General features: G+C 39.7%; 1 protein-coding gene across 3 annotated transcripts in view; it reads left to right on the top strand.

Moving 5' to 3' along the window:
- The first annotated feature begins 2,845 nt into the window (after positions 1–2,845).
- RNF19A (ring finger protein 19A, RBR E3 ubiquitin protein ligase) overlaps positions 2,846–22,371 on the top strand; it is a 57,162-nt gene continuing 37,636 nt past the window's right edge. Inside the window, exons 1-2 of one of the 3 annotated variants that reach the window (XM_038127377.1) lie at positions 2,846–3,008; positions 5,926–6,080. The gene's annotated coding sequence lies outside the window, so the exon portion shown is untranslated. Of the gene's footprint in view, positions 3,009–3,731; positions 3,871–5,925; positions 6,081–22,371 lie in introns of those variants that run through there. The other 2 variants (XM_038127375.1, XM_038127378.1) reach the window with 2 other exon arrangements.

Here is a 22,371-nt window from a genome sequence, read left to right as displayed (position 1 = left end):
TCAAAGGGAGACTCAACTGTGGGATCAGAGACATGAAAACATTTACCCATCATATTTGATACTCTTCCAATATGACTTTAAAGAAAAGACCACCAACACATGAAATTCTGGCCCAAGATGCCGATTTTACACTACTATATGAGACAAGAGTGTTTCATATGTAAATATTGAAATTACACTGAGGCCAGCAGTCCAGATAAGCAGAGATTATGGGAAGGATATACGAAATTGAGATGCAGTTGTCTATCTCATACCCTTTTCTCCATTCCTTACTACCAAGAAGAAAAGCACTACACTTCCTCAGCCCTCTCTGCTCACCTCTCTTCATATTGATATGATTTTTTCATATTGATATGACCCTTCCATGTTTGACAGCATGTTGTGTGTGCTTATGCCTCCTTAGAACACACCAGATGCTTTGCTGGGAGGGCAGTATTTTTGTATTGTGATATAATACTTTGTGCTTTTCTGCCAGCAGCTGAATTAAATACCCACAAAGGTTAAATTCTAGATGTTCTTCAGAAAGTGTTTTGGAAAGACAGGCTAGTTAACATTCTTAAACCTTGCATGCCTCACCAAATGCAGTGTGCATAAGGTATTTCCTCTCTGCTCAAGAGTTCGAGCAGCCCCTACTTTTCTGTAATACCTCTTTGTCATCCTGTTCTATAATAATAAGCGAGCAAGCAAGCAAACAAATGTATCTTCCTTACATACCAAAATAAACAACTGCCAGTTTTGGTGTACAGCTTGTGCAGAAAAGAGTTTCTTTCTTCCCTATGCTTAGTGTATTTTGTTAATTGACTATTTTGAATACTTGTGATGAAAAGCACCTACTTGGCTGCAGGCTCTCTACTGCTAAGCTCTCATCAGGGTGGCTGGCTGGAGGTTTGCTTTGTCCCTCATCAGCTTCAAGGAGAAACCATCTCACCACCACAGTGACTGTTCAATGTCCCAGTGCAGAAGTTTAAAACACCAGAGTTCTGTTCCCCTCTGATTCTCTAGCATTAGCCAAGATATTTCAGAACATTTGTACTGATTTGCTGAATCCCTCTGGACATTTAGAAAGTAATATATCACTGAACTGCTTTGCTGGCTGGTTTTTGTTTTATTGGTAGCTGCACATTTGAGCTGGTAAAATGGTTTGCTGTTGCTATTCCAAAATATGTTCACTAACCTACCATGCTATTCTATCTGCTAATCTTTTTGTTCCTCTCTTCCTTTTCTTTCCCTCATGCACCTCCATTCATGTATTTTTCTCATTTTATGAGCTAATTCCCTTTCTCTAATTCCCTTTTTCTGTATCAAATCCCATACATAACAAAGTACCCAAGATTTTACTCTGCAAGTTGTTGTATGTAATAAACCTCTGTACGTCCTATCCAGCTGAACACAATGGCACCACTTACACGCCCTAAGTGACATGTACATGTTTGCAGTACTGGAGCCTGAGCAACTCACCTAGCCACTGGCTTTTACAAGCCAAGAGGGAACTACCGTGGTTTGTACGCAGCATGCCAAAATTCCAGTATAATCTCATTGGTGTTACCCTTATTTTCCACTTCCCCTCCCTGTTTGTTGTAACTGCCTATTCTGTCATTTCAGATTAAGTATCTCACCATGGAATCACTTGTATTTACTTTAAATTTGATTTACTGGAAGTAGTCATATTGACTTAAACGGAACTATGCACATAAATAAAGGTAAGTATACGTGCAAGCCTTTAACTGATGGTACATTGCAAATTCTACAGGAAAAGCATGGTGCATTTTATTCATTTTACTATCTTTGCACATGTTAAATGCAGGCTGGGTGATTAATAACTTTTTGCAGAGTAAGTTTTCAGGTTTCATACCAGTTTAATGGAAGAACCACTAGTCATAAGCACAGGATCAGCTCCAGTTCCACAGAATTTGTAGACGACAGTGTGAATGATTAACTAGGGGAAAAAAGCACACGATTTAAATCCAATATAATAATAATGTAGGCAGAGAATTCTGAAACATGCCCGAGGAGATTCGGAATTGGGCCAGGAGTGGAGGTCAGGAGCAGCAAGCCGGCTGTGGGAGAGGGCGGCACCTACGATAGGGTTGCAGAGGGAGGGAATTCCGTGGAAGACCGCATGAAGGTCGATAGCAAAAGGAGACGGAGAAGCCGAACTCAGGGACGGGTGAGCGTTACAGGTCGGCCGGAGGCAGCCGAGGGCTGGGGCTGCTGGACACCGGCGCCCAAGAAGCCCGGGGCTGACCGCAGCTAAACGCAGAACAGGGCCACGCCACGGAGGAAGAGATGGGGGCTTGTGGGCAAATTCTGAGGCGGCTTCTGTTTCAAATGGCAAAGGGGGGCGAAAAGAAGGTAAATTTGTATCTTGCAACACGGAAACAGGGTTTTGTTATTTTGTCAAGTGAATCAGCGCTCAGCAGCACGACCTATTGAAACGCCCCAATAATTCATTCTTCGCCTCGCACTTTTGCATTTCCATGGGTGTGAAGCCCACGGAACTGTACGTGCATGTAACGTTGTACCTTGTGCTGCTACTGCAGCTGGCAGCGCTGCGGCGTCCCCCGCCACGGGGGCAGAGACACCGCACCCACTCTGCCGGCTCCGAGCATCCCCCGCACCGCGCCGGCGGCGGCAGCGAGCGGGGACCGCGGGAGGCGGCCCCGGCCCCACCGTGGGGTCCGCAGCGCTCCCGCCCGCCGGGGCCGCCCTGCCGGGGGCGGGCGAGGGGCGGCACCGCCGTGCGCGTTGAGCTCAGCGCGTCGCGGAAACCGACGGCCCGGGCGCCGCCTCCCTGCCGGGCAGCCCCAGCCCCGGCCCCGGCCCCGGCCCCGGCCCCGCGTCGCCCCGCCCCGCCCCGGCCGGGCGGTGCCGCCCCCTCCGTTCCTCACTCGCACTCACACACACACACACATAGACACACACATAGACACACACGCACGGAGGCGCTTCCTGCGCGGCGCCGGGCTCGGGCGGGCGGAGCAGCGCCGCTTCCTCCCGCCGACTCACAGGTACCGGGGTGGGTCCGCGGCGGGGCGGGGGGCGCCGAGGGGCCCGGCGGTGGCGGCGTCCCCCGGCTCGGGCCTCCGCCGGCGGCCGCCGCCCTGAGCGTGGCGGCGGGTGAGGGGTGGAGCGGAACCTCCGAGTCGGAGCCGCCTCTGGGCGGGAGCCCGAGCCCGAGCCCGGGGGGGAGAGGGCCCGAGAGCGTCCAGGGGGCCGGGGGGAAGTCGGCGGCGTCCCCCGCTGCTGCTCACATTGCTGGAGGGTGAAGTCATCGTGCCCATTGTCTCCCCCCGGGCGGAGCGAGCGGCCCGTGGCGGAGGAAGGGGGCACGGCCGGCCCCCGGGGCTCGGGGAGCCCCGGGTGGGTCCCGCTCGGCCCCGACGCGGTGTGCGGGGAGGAGCTGCCGCCCTCCGCCAGCCTGGGTGGGCCGCGGGGCCCCTCGGCCGGCGCCGCGCTCCCGCCGCCCGGCAGCGGCATAGGGCCGGGGGCCTGGGACTCCGGCACTTGAACTTAAGGGGCACCGGGAGACCGGGCACGGGGGGAGGAACGCGAGCAGCTCCCCGGTCTCCAACACCCCGGGGGCAGCGTTCGCACCTCCCCCGGAGGGCTTCTAGTTGACCTCTCAGTGGTCTGTTGCCCACCCCGGATCCGGTGGGTCGGAGGAGTTTGCAGGGATAGTGCATCTCTCCTGTGAAGGCGGTGGGAGACAAGCAGTGGGAATAGCTCGAGTCCTACCGAGTGTTTTCCTTACAGAGGTCCTTCTGCAGAGCTGGGAGTTTTCCACCTAGCAGTTTGCTAGACACACACAGCAGCTATTGCAGGCGCACGTTTGAAAGATTGGTAACAAACTGTGTGAAAGCCGGCGTGCATGTAAGTGAGCTGAAGAGGTGATGGCTGGCAAAGGGAAGGCGTCCTTCTGCCTTTCTCGTTCTGCTCCAGTAGTGCCTCTTGACAGAGAGAAATGGGGCTTTGCCAGAGGGGTAGTAGAGAAATGGAGTTATGTGGATATACCAAAGAGGCAGTAGTAGAATGCTGTTAGTGCTGAGCAGAGAAATCAAAATTTGAAGCCTTCATGTACTTGTGGTGGCTTATTGGATATATGTCTGTGTTTTTCCATGAAGAGCACAACAAATCTTGTTTCTGTTAAAATACTGTAGTTGGCATTGGTACTGATTAGAGCTTTATTTCAACTGTCATCAAGGGTAGCATTATTTTATTAAGCACAGTTTGGGGAAACACATCTTGCAGGGTTTAATTCTGGAGACAAAGCTAAACTTAAATTCATTTTGAAAATTAATTTTCCCCTTCAGTGTTTTTTTACTAACTAATCTTTTTGTTAGTCAGAGAGCCGTATTTCACTGTCTGATTAAATGTTTCTTATTCAATTAGTTGGAAAAGAAAGTTTCTGGTTTAATATCCAGGTCAGACTGAAGTAAAATTCTGAATTGCCCAGCTAACAGAATTCACTTGAATGCTTAGGAATGATGGCTGTGTAACATTACTTAACAATTTGCAAAATCTGGTACTTATTTAACTGTAAACATTTAAATGCTTGTACTTCAAGCTTTCAGAAAGCTGAGGAAGCACTTTTTTATTTTTAATTGCATGTGAACTCAGCCTGTTTGTCCAGAAAATGAAAGTTTTGCTTTTGCACAATGATAATAATGCTGATCTTAAAAACGAGTTCAGTAAAAGGCTTACATATGTATAACTCTTCTGTGTGCATATTTCTTGAAGTATGCCAGTTTCAACTGCATTTTATACAATTCAGCATTTATAAAATGCTGAATTCAAGCTGTTATGTTTATGTTGTCAGCTATTTTTGATTTTGTGGGCATAAGATCATAATTTCTAAAAGAAGGAGTTGAAATGTTTAAGTGTGTTTTTCTTCTCTCCCCTTCAACTTAAATCTGTCAGACAAATGACACATTCCTTATGCAGAGCAATCATCAGATTTTGATTAATTGTACTAGCTGAGGCTCAGGAGGAAAGAAGATGCTTGACAGATGTATTTGTTTACCTTCGTAGTGTGTACAAATTCTGGTCTCTCCATTAGTAAATGAATCATTAAAACTCCCTTAACTATGAAAGTCACAGTTAACATTAATAAATGCATTAGGAAAACTTGTCTTATGTAAATATTATCAACCTGTGAAAGAACACAAGCCCTTGAATTCTTTTGGCAGTTAGGTAGAATCTTTCGTGGTGGAAAATTTATGTTAAATGTTTTTTCCCCCCATATTCTTGATTAACAGCATTTAGCTGCTATTCCCCTATGAGAAACAGGGGAGCTGCTATGAGGAAAACTTCAGTCTGAATTTGTTTGGTGTGTAGGTGACTCTTCCTAACTAGTACAGTAGGTAGGGTTTTCTCTCCCCTGTTTACGGGGCCTGTTTTATCCGAGCTTAGTCTTACTAAAGTATTCCTTACAAAGATCCAACACAAACACCACCCCCCTTCCTTGCAGCATGACAGTGTAGGATGCCTAAATCTTTTCGTAGGACTTCTGAATCCTGGTTTGGAAGCACTAAGAAAGATCTTTGAGCTCTGAAGTACAACTATAGTGCTCTGGACCACTGTCCTCTGATGGCCTTTAGCCAAGCTGGTGCTCTCCATTATGGGGTCAGTTTACTCTGGCCCATGGTCAGACATGCATATTAGCTTTGTGATTTGTTTTCTGAATTGTACCTAAACATCATGTACTGGCCTAGCAGAAAAAAATTCAATATCTGAATTAAATGAATTGATGGATACATGTTTTGGGTTCTACTCCTAGTATGATTTCTGGTTTGTAGCTGAGATGTGAGTCCAGTTCTTTCTGAGGGTCAGTGAAAGTTCTTTGAATGATTAATAAAAGTATTAATTTTAACACTGGCTTATCCATAAAGAAGTTGATTTCAGATTTTTGTCTCGTGTTTGTCTTAGCTCTGTTTCCATTGTGCCTTCTGTGTTACCTGACGGAAGATGTGTAGCTGAATGAATCGGTGTACCTAATACAGCTTCAAGACACTGGGACTGGTGTTGGATCTTACTGCTAAAAGCATGTGAATTGCACCTGGAGGTAGACTTCTACCAAGAAGGTAAAAAGTTACATTCAATCTTAGAGAACTGATTATTTTTATTAGTGTTGCAATGTACCATTTTTTTCCCCCAGTAGGGAAAATATGGAAGAGGCTGTATCAGTGCCTCTTAAAACAGTTGTTTGGGGGTTTTTTAAATGTTCATATTTTTCGCAAGAGGAGACTTCCTTTCATTTCTGAGTCCCTGAAGTGGAAGTTTTATTCTGTTTTATTCTAATTTTAGTTAATTTTGAGTAGTTTGTATTTCAAATCATCACTGAAATAATCTTTAAGGAAAAACATATACCTTTGTGTGTTCTATATAGATTACACTTGAGATAGTGTTGTGCTCCACTTTAACACAGAAAGAAACTTTCAAGTAGAGTTACACTCCTCCCCCTAAGTATTCACTTGAGCGATTACTTCAGCAAATTTCTTCAGGCACTTTAAAAAATTTATTTTATTTCTTGGCGCATTGTAATAATAAAGAGGTGTTTGGTCTGTTGCTGATATTTATGGATTGACAGATTTCTTCCAAACTTGTGTAAACTAATGTTCACCTCATTTGTTCAGATCTTTTGTAAGTTTATTTTTTAGTTGATGGAAAGAGACTTTGTGGAAGAGATTTCACTCATCTGAGTCATAAGGTGCCTTTTCTTCAGGGTTCTCAAGCATTTCATAACTGTGTTTTGCCTTGGTTTTGGTTGCTGGTCCTTCTCTGGCATGGGTTACTTGTTTTTTCTGTTCTTTTTTTCTCTTAATGCAAATACTGAGTCAAGGATCCAAACCAAAGCAATGGGTATCTAGAAAGAGCTGTAAAGGTTGTGTGGGACTAGAATATTACAGGGCTCTACAAGAAGTTTTCTTCCTCTTGTGAGCATGTCTTACACCAGCTTTAGAATGGTCTGAGTTCTTCAGAGTAGAATTTGTAGAAGGAAGAAAAGCCTCACAGGTGAGCTGTGAGATGTTATTTGTGATACCACCCTTAGGTCTTCCATCATTACGGCAAGTGAGAAGGGATTTGTGTGTCTATTTTGCTTTACCTTCATTGATGTTGTAGTGTACTTCTTAGAGGAATTAACCATAGAGGAATTAACCATACCTTGGGGCTTATCCATGGAACAAGAGAAAGTAGGAGTACTTTCATTTTAGGTTACTTTTTTTGTAATGGAAAGATTACTGTAGACTTTTACACTTTTAAACTGTGGATTGAAATCAGCTTCCTGCTGGGCAACTGGTAGCCTCCTGTTGGATGTGTAGCCAAACACAAAATGAGAATAGTTGCGGTTTTTGGGGGTTTTTTGTCGGACGAGTTTCCAAAGGTTCACTTTGCATCTAGACATACTGCACCAGTCTGGAAAGCTGATATAAGAGTTATTTTAACCTAAAGCAACTTAGCAAAATGACCTAGTGAAATGAGCTTAAAGTTTCATATATACAGGTGTTTCCTCAGGCATTAAAACTTCCTCTCTTTAGAGGCCAGCATATCCCCTAATGATGTCTTCAGCAAGACATTTAAAGGGCACCTTGCAGAAATAAATGTTTGTACCAATTGAGTTTGGTATAGTCACTTGTTTTTGCTTCCTAAATAGAGCACAACTCTGTTAATGCAAGTATCCTGTTATTGTTCAGCGCAAACTGTCATTGTGGGACTATGTCAGTTCTGTTCTGCTTCCATTTATAGTTGAGACAAATTACTGTTAAACAAACATTTTTCCATAGGTCCTTTAGTTGCTCCCATAAGGCAGATTAGAGCTTACTCTAAATTGGAGCGCCTAGCTGTCCCCTTCTGTTGTTCCATTTAGTGGATGAGGAACTGCTTCAGCAAAAGGACTAACTCTGGGGAAATTGTATGCAGTAAGAATCTTGTTTTGTTCTCATTGTGTTTCACTGATGCTGCATATCCTTAATAAATAAAATTACCACTTTTAAGTTTCTTGGTTAATGATCGGTTTTTTCACATAAAAACAAACTCTATGAGCCACATCAAGTAATCAAGTTTTATTTTTATCCTAAAATGCTTAATGTGTCAGACCGTTCCAGCTGTAGTGTTCAGTGCATTGTGTACGACTTCTGGTGAGACAAATTTACCTTGCACATATTTTCAAGAAATGTGTTTTAGGGAGTGCAAAGTTGGCTTGCACCTTGGGGATCTTCTGACCAGTGGAGGTTCAGGTGGGACTGAGGGTTTTAGTTGAGGCATGGGGCTTTGGCAGTGCTGCCTGCTAGTGTTCTGGGTATGATGGCACCACAGCACTAGTGCTGCTGTGCCTTGTTTTTATTTTTGGGTATTTATACAAAATAACCTTGTTAACTGCTCTTAGACAAATAAGAGCCTTTCACAGCACCATAACAGTTGCATTCCAGAGGAAAAGAGTATTGGTGTTGCCGTCCCTAAATGCGTCATTCATCTGTTTCCTTTGCTAAAAGTACATGGTGCTCAGAACTTACTGTATATTTCTGTGAAACTGGACAAGGGGAGGGATGTTTTGGCAGATCTTCTGCAGTGCTGCCATTCAGAACTCAATCTCAGGAAGAAACTTTTACACTTTTTTTTAGGAAATAGAAGGCTTTTATTTTGTGTGAATTAGATAGTTGAGGAGTGCTTTAGGCTTTTTATGACCTGCAAATTTGGGCCATATGCCAAGCCCCGGTATTCAGTGTTGCAGCTCTCCCTTGTATCAAGATCTAATAGGACTTTCCCAGTAAATGTTTTATTGAGTATTAATTAACATCTGTGCAGGAACTGTGTATAATAAGTGACAGTGCTGACAGAGAGTGGTTGTTGCAACATGCTGTTTGGCTTTTCTCCTTCATATCAAAATGCATTATGTAGGGAACTTCCAGGTGTCCCTCAGACTTCTGATAGTGGAAGAACATTTGGATGGGAATAAATAGTGATTGTGGTGACATCATTCCACTGGCAAAGATGAAGCCTGATAACAAACGTTTTCTTCTGGTCGGCCATTGGGAACTATCTTACTCTGCGCCTGCCTTTCATGTTTCCATGATAAGCAATCTAATACATCGATCAATGCAAAGAAATGTGTCTGGAAGGTAGAACGTGTTCAAGGTTACTTTATTTTTAGATTGTGTACTGGAAAAATAACTTTAATCAAAGTGTGTCCTAATGGAGGTGCTCTGATTTTGTGTTCTACTATACTATTACGTCAAATATAAACAAAATAAAGCATTTTAAATTACCTTTTTTTTTTCTCCTGAGTTGAAGACCTTGCTTCAGTGTACTGAGACAAGCAGCTACCTTTTCATTTTCATTTTACCTATGAAGCTGTATCTGATACTTAATTTTTGTTTGACTTTGCTTTTTTCAAAAGAAGTTAACCTTTCCTTCATATGATACTGCTAAAAATATCTTAGGAGACCAGGAGCCCTTTTACTCAGGGTCAGAGATGGAGGTGTCAAACTTTTAGCTCCTTTTTAAGTGAAGGGAATGACAGTGCTTATAGTCTGTGAAGCCAGACTGTTGCTTTACTGAAGTGTAAGATTTTACAGTCATTGTAAGTTTTAAGTGTGGGACAACATAGAGGGGAAACCTGAAAGGTTTGGGCACGCTGCTCTTCATTTCACACCACCATGGTTTTAAGCCATCTGCTTTTTCATTGAGAGTTTTTAGTACCTAATGACCAAAAGTATTTTCCTCCTGAAGTTCCTATGTGACTAGTTTGGGTTGGTTTTAATCTCCTTTAGTTCTTCACCTTCCTATTCCTATTTGCTATTGCACTTTCTACCCTTTATGTGCCAGTATGCTTTGTTTGGACTTTGGGTGGTTGTGCATAGCTGAAGAAAAGTAGACTTGGCCTTCTGTGACCTGACACCAGGCAGAAATTCAGCCAGGGCAAGAATAGAAGAGAGCTTGTAAACTCAGCACAGGAGTCCCGAGTCTTTCCATTATTAACAATTAAAGATGATTCCAAGATAAATTAGGTAATGGATTAACTAACTCATGAAAAGAGAACAAGGATAAACAAAGAGAAATATCCTGCTTCGCAAGAATTTAGATTATTAGGATTACACGCTGCCTGCATGTCTGGGAAAGGAAGAACAAACTTCCCTGTTTTCAGTGTTTAATTTAGTTAGTAGATAAGGTATATGATGTGCCAGATTAATTCAACAGCAAAATATAAGTTTAAGCTTTGCAGGAGGTGTTTTTACTGGGGAATGGGTTAAAAAATAGAAGCATCCTGTTTAGTCCTGCCCAGCAATGCTACAGCTTTTTCTTAAAAACAGTAAGCAGTGAAAACAGTTTCTTCCTACCTCCTACACCCTGTCCTAATCAGCATAATATCTTGGCTGGATCTAGACCAAGAACTGTTGATTGAGTAAAACACGAAGACAGTGACATGGTTTTGTTTTCATTGTTCCTTTTTTCTGTTTTGTTTCTGAGGTGTGAAATACTGCTGGGGTTTTTTTGGGGGCTATACAGTCACATCCTTTTTCTTATCTCAGATGTCATACAATATTACCTTTCTGTTTTAAGGGTAACAAATAATTTGGAAGTAACAGTTACAACCTAAATTATCTTTCACAATTAATGTAAAAGGTACAATATGCTGCATTTGTGGGATGGATTCTCTTAAACTATCTGTAAGTTTGCTTTTGTTTCTGTCTGGTGGATAAGAATAATAAAAAAATATTGGTAATAAAGAATATTTGATATGGTTGGTATTTATTATGAAATGGTGAAAATGTACCTTTAAGTATGCAGAGGAATAGTTTTATTGTGCAGAAAATCATTCAGTGAGAGAATAAATTAGAATCCCAAAAGGAAGGAGCTTCCAATTGGCAGTACAGTGAACAGAAATGCAGCACTTCAGGGGAAGCCTTGGGTAGATTGATGCTTTTATCTGTAAAAACACAGTGTGGGTAGTGAAACCCTCTGTAAAATACAGTGCTTTTGAAGTTAGAACTATTCACCTTTAAAGTTCATCCCTGAAATGGGGTGCTTTGTACAGTGTTACTATAGATTAGTACCTGGATATGGGTGATTTGGAGTATTAGGTGATGAAGTCTTGTTTTGGTGATCTGATTTTCCTTCAAAAAAAAAGGGGGGGGTTTATTAGATTTAACTTCCTTATCACAAGTGTCAGGTCATAAAAACACTTGACTGGAGTAAGGCTTTGAGTATGTTTTATTGAAGTCAGTACCTACTTGGAGTAAATTTAACTTACCTAATGTTCATTCTGCAAAACAGTACATTTTGTAGGTGAAGAATGGCTCAGGTTTTCGTTGTGTATAGAATACAAGAACTCTGACTATTGTAAAGACAGGGAAATAGCTTTAGGATGCTGGTAGTTTGTCTGTTTCTCAGAAACCATGATAATGAGTGCACTAGAAATACTAGAAAGGCCAAGGTATGCCTTCTGCAGCAATTACATGACTGGTTTGTCCAGGCTTTGAAATGTGGAGGATTGCACATGTAGATGAAAAGTGAAACTGTTTCTGCCACTGCATGCAAATAATTGTAATTTTAAGGTTTCAGGTAAAAGTCTCAAATGTTAAGAAAGGCCAGAATTAAAGTTGAAGAAGCAGCTATAGCTGGATTGTCATTTGTGCCTACCTTTATTAAGTTACTGTTCTTAATTATACAGCTGTGTTTTTTTTGTTGTTTTTTTTTTTCCCCTGCAGAAGCATTATTCAGAATACAATTGCAGTCTCTACTGGGGCATCCATCTACTTTGGGCAGAAATAAACCTTGTCTCTAGGGCAGTTATTTCCATTGAATGAGAGACATAATGCAAATAGAGCAAAAAAAGATCTTTATCTTGCCTGAAATAGACATCTGAATCTTGGCTGTGTTTGGTGGGGGTAGGGATGTGTGTACACTATTGATACCGCAGGTATCTTTAATCATATTTACTGTGTAACATGCTCAGGAACTTAGTTTCATTTGGGCTATCTCAGGTCAGGCATCTGAGGTGGTAAATAAATTAATCCTTAATCACGTTCTAATATTGCATCTGTTAACAGGGATAATAACCATGGAATGTGTATGGTTTTGACTAATTTAGCAATATGAATCTAACATACTGCTGCTCTGCAATGACTTGGGGGAAATCAATTTCTGCTTTCAAGGTAGTATTATGCAGTAGTTATTTATTTGTTTATTTCTTTGTTTTTATGGGGGGCACAATGAGTAAGAATAAACAAAATCCTGCCCAGTGACCTGATAAGTGTGTACCAGGCAAAGCTATTACTGGGGGGGAAGGGATAAAAGCCGTGCAGTTAAACTGTCATAATGTACTTCAGCAGTCATTTCCAAATGCAAGTTCATCAAGTAAAGAGAATTATTTCTAATGTAGTTTTTGTGTTGTTTTCTATCCATTAAAAATAATAACTGAAGTCATATCAGGAGGTTTGGAAGCTACTCATTAGGCAGACTGCTGCTGTTGGAGCTAGTAGTATTTAATAATACTGTGTCATGCTTTATAGGGATTGACCCAAGACAGTATGATCCATGTGCTTGTGTAGAGTGTTGTATCTCTGTCTTTGGACTGTAGAGGATGGGCAATAGAGGAAGGCTTGCTTTGAAAGTACAAGCTGCTTTTGCTGCTTTTTTTTTGTCACTGGCAATGGCAATGTAACTTCTACTTTTTGCATCATTAATAGTGTTTTATGCAAATCCTGTTCATATTTAGCCAGTTAAGATTTTTGTCAGGATGATACCTTAGCTGATCTAAAATCATATCCTCTTCAATACCTAATCTGATATCTTTACTTTTTCTCTCCTGTGATTTGGAGATGCTTTCTCTCTCTGTTTCCTGTTCAACTACTTTGTAGAATCTTTCTTACCTTTGTTGGATTGTTTTCCTCTAGTGTTTGTGATCAGCCAGTCCATTCTGTCTCTCATCTTTAATCTCTTATTACTTGTGCTAAAATTCACAGATTACTTCTCCAAACATCAACTGATGGCTTCCTCACTCTGCAGTCCCCTTTTTTTTCTTACACTTTTCTCTTTAGCATGCTCTGATGGAGTTGCTGTTCAACCATACTGTTTCAGTGCAGGTTTCTGCCTTTCTGGCAGCCACCCCTTTGACTGTTGTTAAAATTGCAACACGATTTAGGTTGAAATCCCACCCTCTCCACATTTGGTTGAAGTTTCTTCTACACTCATTAGCTGGATTAGCTGGATTGTTCTTCTACACTCATTAGCTGGATTAGTTGGAAAGGATAAGTCAGCTTCCTACCTTTATTTTCTGGTACTTTGATCGGGGCATATTGTTCACCTGGAAGTGAAAGGGAGATTCTGTTCAGTTCCAGGCTGGATCAAGTTTAGTAGAGGTTAGCAGATAAAATACATGCTCTTTGCTGAAGACTGGGTGTCTTTTTCTCATATTCCCAAAAACTTGCAAGCGTGGATATATTCACATTGCTGGAAGGGTGATAAAATGTACATCTAAGTTATACAGGCCGGAATTCAAATTCCAGCTTCAAAGAGTGCTAGTGTTGAACATTTCCAGAGAAAATACTGCAAGTTTTTGATTTATTTTCTCTTCTAGGATAATTTTCTCCATTAGATTGTTGTGGTTTTTTGAGCTGTGGTGTTTTTTTTGTTATTGTCTTAAGTACTTTGGTTGAAATAAGAGTTCTAAAGAACATTCTAGTGTATAACTTTCAGCCCGGTTTGCTTGAGAAGATTCTAAGGAGGTTGGAAAATAGGATGTTAGAGTGGGAAGTGTCAGGCAGTCAACTAGCCTTTCTTTTAACAAGAAAATACTTCTTTTGAAGTAAATTACTTGCTAAACTCTAAAAATGAGGTGAGTCACAGTGCGTTTAACTTACTACTTTATTTTCTGTTTTCAATAGCATGGTTATATTTTTCCAGTTGGACTTAATCTGACTGTGTGCTTGCATTCTCCTCCCCCATAACATCTGCTGTTTAACCATGAGGTGCTGTATCCATCCTTGCTTCAAGGAGCTGCTGCCTGCTGGTGCTTTTGTAGGACTGCTGTACTCTTTTGTGTGCTGCTGGTATCCGGCACCTCTAGAGTGAGTTCTGGTAAATGATTGCCTTCTGGGAGTTAGTGTACAAGCTAGTTTGGAAACTTGGCTGCTAGCAGAAGGACATTGTTAATTCAGCAAATAGCCACAGTGATTTAAAATGTTAATACTCGTTACCACCTTCTATTTATTAATTACTTTCTCTTGGAATTTACTGACCTACAGCCATTCATATAATGCAATGAGTGTCCCTGCTCCTATTCAGATCCAAAGATTTAGCTTTAACCTCTGTTACAGGCAGTTTAAACCAAATGCCTGACCTCACTCTGAAGAGTGAAAGGTGGTCCTGTTCTGAATTTGTGCTTCAGGGTGGGTTAACCTGCAACAAGAGATAGCATGGGCCATTGCTTGTACTAATTTAACCCTCTGAAGCTAATTCAGTGGGGGCTGCTTCTATAGGATCTGAAAATATGTAGTGAAGCTTACTGAGCATAAAGTTCCTCTGTACTAGAGCCTCTTGCTCTCTACATTGGAAAAGTTGTGTTCTCTTTAGTATTTAAATATTGTAATAATTTAAACTGCATCCATATCTACCTACATTCATGTTGATCTGCCTTGTTTCTGTCCACACTGAGTTGCTTTGTGCGTTGTTGGAAGAAATTATGTTAAAATACAAAAAACCTGCGAGCTGCCTAATTGCACATTAATATAATTTTGTAAATGTATTTTTTCCTGCTGAAATACATTTCTTAAAGCTATTTGTAGCTTAATTAGTCTTAAACAAGTCCAGATGTTACTGTAACTTCATTGATAACCGATTTATAAAACAAGAAGTATGTTTGAAGTGAAACTGAGGGCACATTGAAAACAAGTGATGTAGTATCTCATGGAATTATGCAACCTAGCTTAAAGGGGGATTTTGTGTTTTTACAACACAAAATTTGTGTTACAATAGTTTGTTTGTTTGAACTATCATGTCCCTAGGTATTTTACTACATTATTTTGGTGATGCTGAGGATTTTCTTCATATATTTACAGCTTGAAGTGACATTAGTGTTTTCTTGACACTGTGATCATTTTATTTTATGCTTAGGGCCACAGAGCATGCATAGTTTGCTAGTACTGTGAAATAATACCCTGTGGTTGCTTTTTTTTAATATAGTAGCAAGATAAATATTAAATTATATGTTCTAGCAGATAACATAAGGAAATGCTTGAAAGATCTCCTGAGCTGACAAAGTTTGTTTTTTGGAAGTTTAAATAGCTTTTCAATGAAATTATACACCTGCTTCCTCTAATGTATTTGTGTAACGTTTTTCTTTGGAACTGTAGGAGGAAATAAATGTTTTTAAGTAAACAGTGAAGCTCCTGACTTCAAAGTACTTCTTTCAAAAGTGAAGCAACTTTCCTTTCTTTAATAAAAACCAAACATACCTTCCCATCTTACTTTTTTTATTTGTATGTATAAATCTGAAGGGATTTTCATCTCGAGTCTTTCATAGCAATAGAACTATTACTGTCAAACACCTCAAATTACATTATATTAGGGACTTGGTTTAGTACTGTTAGGTTAACACTAGGACTCAATGGTTTTGGGTGGCTTTTCCAACATAACTGATTCTGTGAATTTGTCTTTGAAAAGGTTTACTGGACTTATTTTAATTTTTCATATCTTTATTGTAGTGGTGTAAAAAGAAAAATCTTCCATAGAGATGACTACCCTGGTTGAAAGAGGCCATACAGATAAATTTTTTTTTTTGTAGTGGTACTGCAGGGCAGTGTCTTTTATTCTTCAGTGACTCCTTACCTAGAGTATCCCAAAAACAGACCAGATAGCATCTATCTCATGCTTTGCTTAACCAGGACATTACTTAAGGAATATAATTAAAATAGAATAGTTTTTACTGGCAGAGGTTGCTTAATGAGGATGTCTGCAGATATTAATTTTCAAATGCATACAAATATGCAAAATTGTTGGATGCCTTTTTGTTTTCATTTTTCTTACTCCAGCTACAGTATTGAATGCTCCTGAAATTCTGTCATGTTGAGGTTTCACTGCCAGTTAATTTCTTCTGCAGATCTGACCTGTGAGGACTGCTTCCCCACATTCTCCTGGGATGCCATGTGTTTAATATTCTTGCTGTGTCTGTATAAGTGTGTGGTTAGCATTTTAAAAGATGTGATGCTTTTTGTTTGCTTTGGTCTGTTACCAAAACTTTATTAAAAAGTTTTCTCCTTTTATATTAGACTCCGTAGTGAAGTGCTTTCAGCAATCTCTTGGAAATAATGTAATTTCCAAGATTTTTACTAGTTCAGCTCTATTTCACGGCAGCTTTTTGGTAGCTTTGGAGAAATATTTATCAAGTCCATGATCAGTGGAATATTTTATTCTTGTTGACAAGCCAGAGCAGGTGTGAACTACGTACAAATACAAGGATTATGTGTTATAAACGTAATGTTCTCCCTGTCTCAGTAATTAGGCTGACTTCCTCTTCCCTTTATTCAGGGTGTAATACTAAGTATTTGTATCAAAATTTTGAAATTATTTGGCACAAGAAATCTCTGTCACAGCAAGATGAGATTGTATTTTGATTCATTAGAATAAAGCCACTTGAATTCTTTTTTAAGGAAGCTTTTCCTCACAAGCTTGTTTATTGGTTAGAATCAGTTACACTGTAGTACAGTATATTGCTTTTCATTGTGTATTTGGCATTTTGGGAAATATTAAAAATAAAAACCAACACATTTGTCAAAAAACTGATACTAATGCACATTTATATGGCCATAAAACAACTTCAAGGTTATCTGTGTGGTTTAACACTTCTAACTAGCTTGTTCCTCAGCAAAACTTGTGGGTTAATACTCTTTTTTAAAAGGCAGACTTTGAGTTACTAGAACATCTGAAATCCAAGGCATCAGTTTAAAAATTCTCCTCCTTGCTGGTGATTGCAGACTATTTCATAGCTAATTATTATATTTCTGAGGCATTTAAAATAATGAGGAAAAATAAGATTTGGAATAAAAATAATTATTTTGAATAACTGGATTGGTGTTACAATATTAGATTTCTTAAAAATGTAATTAATTTGATAAAATGTGTGGACTATTATAGATGTTATACGTAATGAGAAGAGAATATGGAAATTAGAGAGAGTTATTTCACCCTGTTCTGTAGAGGAAAAACAAAGTTTAGTGATATACAGAGGATCAGCATGCTCCTGCTATATTCCTTTGTTTTTTAGTAGCTGATACAGTGATTGACAGGAGCTGATACAGTGATTAAAATGAAACCAGTCTGAATCCAAGTTGCTTCCTCAGCCCAGAATGGCTAAGGACGTAAATCATATGTTGGTTTAGAGAGACAAGTTGGTTTTTGACCCCTCTGGGTGGCTGGTGAAAACTTGGCAGCCTGGGATTAAATCAGTGTCAGCTGAAATACATCCAGCATGCTCCAGGGCGATTCTATCCCCCCTTTAATAATGCTTCACAAATGAGAAAAAAAATGTGCTGTCCATTTGCCATAAAATTTATTATTAAGACAGAAACTGTGCCTGCTCAGGATTCAATTTTATTAATTTCCTTCCCCCATAGATTAGTTTTGATTGGGGGGCGGGGAGAATATATTGGTGCAAAGTTGAAATTCAGGTGATTAGTGCAGTCTCTAGTTGGGGTTATGGTCTGGTTCTGTTGTTGTTTTGTATATGCAATTAGACAGCTGTCTTAAAATGTCATGTGACATCCTGAATCAAAATAATCTGGCTATTGACTGCCATTTTAATTTTTTGTAGAAAGGGTTTCTCTTGAATAGCTAGCTTCTCTATTTTTTTTTTAACATGGTTGTTTTTCACTCCTCTTAAATAACAGATGGGACAGACCAGAAGAAATGGTGTTGAAAGATGACAGGGAAAGTGATTTCAGAGCTTGTTGGTGTCATTGTATGTTACTTCTCACAGTTCATTGAGGGAAGTCCTAGTGAAATGTAAATGCATTATCTACAATGTATCTGTAAAATGGAGGCCCGGAGTTGTTGGAAATAAAGCCTCTTGTGTGGCAAAGCTGGAAAGAAAATGAAGGGTTTGCTGTAATTTGGCACTGATGCTTGTTTGGCAGCCCTCCCAACTTTCTTATCTTGGCTGGTGTTCCATCAGTCAGTGAACTTGGATATGGATCATGATGCATCAGAAAGACACCTGTGATATGACATAATATAAAGAAAAAGAAGACCCAAATCTGTTTTCCTTTTCTGAACAATTCATAGTTACTCTACTATCTGTTAAAACTATGATTTTTGGATCAATTTGTCTGTTGAAGTTCCTGTCACTTTAAAAAATAATGAATCTTATGTAAGATCAAAAAAATTCATGGTGTTTCTTCTCAAGATTTATTATTTCAGCCTGATTAATTTCCTGTTTTTCTGCTAACCACTGACAAAAGGAGAAACAAGTATTCTCCAACTGTTTGTTTGTAAAGCTAGAAAATATGTAATTCACTGTATTACAGGTGGCTGTGTATGGCTGTAAATGATGCAGAGATTTATGCAGTACTTCCCTCCATCAGCCTCTGGTCATGCACTCACTTCCCTGGCTAGCACTGCTGTTCCAAAGCTTCCCATCTTTCTAGGTGGAAATTCAGTTCTGATATTGGAAAGATGAGGATAAGTTGGAATTTCTGTCCTCATATTATAGAGTGAGAACAAGAATATATTCAGTTGGATTAGTAGCAAATTAAATACTGGTTTTTGAAGGAGCAGTTTTCTGCGCTGTGTTTCATTGGGCTGTTGGGCTCATTGCCATAGATTTTCTTGGGTATTCGCAATGCTGAGAGATTTGGTATTTATATGGATGGCAGTATAGAAGGTACTAGAACATACTGGCTGGGAGATAAATGTACTTTTTGAATCTGAAACCATTCTGACAAGTTAAAAGTTCGTGTTTAGAGCCTGGGACCAATAGAAAATTTGTTGCACCTGTCATTTGCACAATGGAGTCTTAGACAGGCTGCAGACAGGATCCTGAACTCATAGAACTGGGAGGGACTTGTTACGTTCTGGTGAACTTGGAGGGTAGTCAGGAATGATGATTTATTTAAATTACAGCATGTGTTTTCTCATGGCTACTGATAGCTTGAAATGTAATAAAATTGTAATGTTTTAGTACTTTCTTGTATGATTTATATTTGAGTAAAATTAAGATTGGCCTTTAAAATAGAGATTGGCCTCTTCCTATTGAAAGAATATGTCTTAGACAAAAGCTACATCCGCTTACTTTCAATCAAGTGCCTGAGCACTTCCAACAGGGTTTTTTCAGCATGATGTAGTTCATTCTGTAATTTGCAAGTTTATGAATTAGTAGACAGTTGGAAGTTTGCAGTTTCTTTTACAAAACATAATCAAATTAAGTAATTGCTTAAATAGCTTTTTTAAAATAAATTGGGGATTACAGTAGTATATTATTGAAATTCTTTTAGAACTTACATTTCTGAATTAGTTTCAGTGATAATATAGCTGGCTTGGCCTTTTGCATATTTCTTGGTTAGGGAAGATTGCTTTACTTTGGAGAAAAAACCAAGGACTTCAAGCTTTTAAAATCATTTTGTCATAACCTTTCCTTCTAAAGGTATCAACACTTTCCTGTTATCATTTACAGAGTCAATACGTTAAATTCTTTGAAATTGTTTTTGTCTGGTTTTTATCAAGTGTTTGTCTTTCCTTCTAGACATATATGCCTTTCCTTCAAGGATGAGAAAGGTGTACTGTTGAATGGCATTTAATACCTCCAGGCTGCCATTACAGACTGTGCATTTTGCCAAGCAAAGTAAAACATAAAGGGTCTTCCTCCAGTGATGTCAGTCCTGTGGAGGGTGTTGTAAAATGAGCAGGAGATAAAAGGGAGAAACAGTTCTTTGTACTGACACAGTCTATGGATATTTTGGACAGATGATGGAGTTACATATGAAGGAGCAAAAACCATGCTTTGTTTCTGTTCCAAATGGTGGTGGGATTTTTAAATGTTTTTGAGGACAGCCCATGGTGTGATGAGTGAAGCGGTGTGCTACACATATTAGAGTACAAGCAAATGAGAACAAGTTGTGGAGTTACTGTGGCTTAATGCTTAGCAGCTCAGACAGAGGAGGCTGATCATTGCTGCCATCCCAGTCTAGCTGTAAGACCTGTTCTCCTCTGCCTGTTATCAGCTTTTCTGTGCATTGTCTCTGTGAGAGTTTGGCAAGTCACATTATGAGGCTGCTTCAAACATCTGTCTGTAAAATGACTGATGCCTCCTTTCTCTTCATGCTTTGTTTTTAGAATTTATACTAGATAGAAAAAATGCACTTACACGTGTGATAAGTGTATAATAGAAGGGAAATATTCTTGGTAGGTATTCATTTGGACTGGGGCTGCTACATCAAGTAAACATCAAAGAATTCCTCTTTTTAGGAGTTTGTTAGAAGCTTTAAGTATTGTGTATACAACTGTGTATACAATACTTAGAACTGACAGTATCTCATATAAATAAGATTAATACTTCACATTATGAAACCAGGCATTCAGGTTTTTGGTTATATTTCATTCAAAATGTAGTTGGTCTAAAGCAAAAAAAAAAAAAAAACCCACCAAATATTGTTTCTGAGAATCCAGAGGAAAGGTTTCTTAATGTTAAAAAATGTAGTGCAACTGCTCTGAGAATGTTATAATGTCTGTATTTTGGATCAGAAGTTGGGGTGGGGGTTTTTTTCATTTTCTTTTGCTTTTATTTTCTCAGAGAAGCCTTGCTCCATCTTCATTTTATTTCTGTGAGAACTTGCAAAGAATAGCAAGTTTCTAGAAAGTGCTTCTGAGCATTTTCTTGAAAGACTGATTATTGTGGCACCAAAATTCTGAACATTTCACATACAGCCACATTTTTTCAGCCATTGTAGCAAGTGGTGAGGTACTTACATTTTGTATCACAGCTGCTGGGCATCAAGTGAATGATGAGAGAACCAAGTGAGAAGGGAGAATGCTTCCTTCTGCTCTTGATTCTGTCAGGATGAGAGGAACTGATGGTGATGTGGACTGAAACAGCTGGTTTTAAACCAAATCTCCCTTCTTATGACATCTGTCCCTATTTCACAGATGTCATAAAAACTATTTTTAAAATTTTCCCTATTTTTGCTCTCAAGTTAAAGCACGTGCAAAAGAAAATTATAAAATGAAAGAAGAGGCTGTTTACAGATCCTTAACCACTGCTAATTATTGACCAACATCTGGGGAGGAGGGATGGAAAGGTTTAAATTTTTTTGACTTTGCCATGCTCAGCCCTCTCAGCCACCACCTGTGGCTGCTGTTGCAGGAGGACGGGTTTATTTCACAGGGTTCTTCCTTTGAGATGTATTCCACAACCCCTAGTTCAAAACACACTGTAGCAGACTGTGGTGTCCTTGAGAGAAGGCATTCTTCCAGGTTTGTTGTGCTCTTTAGAAATCCATTGGCCAGCGTTAATCAAATCTGTCACGGGGATAGGAGTTTCAAAGAGAAACTAATTCTAGTTAATGCTAGCTAAGTCTTGTCACTTGGTGTCTGCAAATTATTAAATTGTAGAAAATTTGTGTAAATGAACATTCTCATGCCCTGGCAACAGAAAAAAATACTATTGGTGTTTAAATCATTAGACAACAGCCACATTATTTGGTGTGTGTTGGGACATAAACTTAAGATAGGGTATGCTAGAAGAAGGAGTCTGTGGCACCTCGCTTGTAGAGTGTTTGTAGTGTTGGGCAAGGCCCTTATAGAATAGATAGGTGTTTTCCTGTATGCCCATCTTCAGACTTTCAGGTGTTGATCAGCAGGTCAGTGCTGTCAGTCTAAGCTTTGGACCTATACAGTCCTATATCGGGGCAAAACAGCCTTAGAACTCTGGCAGCCCACAATATCAGAATCTCATTTCAGGTGACAGCATTAGCTTTGGTGTTTGTTTCTCATTTTGCAAATTTGGAAAATAATCTTCCATTGCAGAATTTCTATGAAGGTTTCATAGGACTGCTTTGAAGATTGATTTGCTAATGATTTTGAAGCCTTTAGTCTGGTAAAAATATCTTAAGGATTTGTGTGGTATTTGTGAATTCAGTGTTGTAAAATGTTGTTATAAAGCAAAAAATATACAACATGTAGATATGGAGCCTCATTTAGTATGGAAATGAGAAAAAGCTGTTGCTGGAATGAGGCCATTCCACAAAAATCAGTATGTCTGGGTGATTCTACAGGAAGTTCAGAAGCTGGACACAGTCTTTAGGATCTCCCCAAGGCCTGGAAATGACTGCTAGAGCACTAAGTGGCTTCCAGCAGAGGTCTTCCCAGCTTCTCTTACTGCAACTC

This window comes from Motacilla alba, chromosome 2, assembly GCF_015832195.1.
Source record: "Motacilla alba alba isolate MOTALB_02 chromosome 2, Motacilla_alba_V1.0_pri, whole genome shotgun sequence".
Taxonomy (NCBI): domain Eukaryota; kingdom Metazoa; phylum Chordata; class Aves; order Passeriformes; family Motacillidae; genus Motacilla; species Motacilla alba.
Note: the sequence above shows the minus strand (reverse complement) of the source record. Positions and strands in the feature narration are given on the sequence as shown.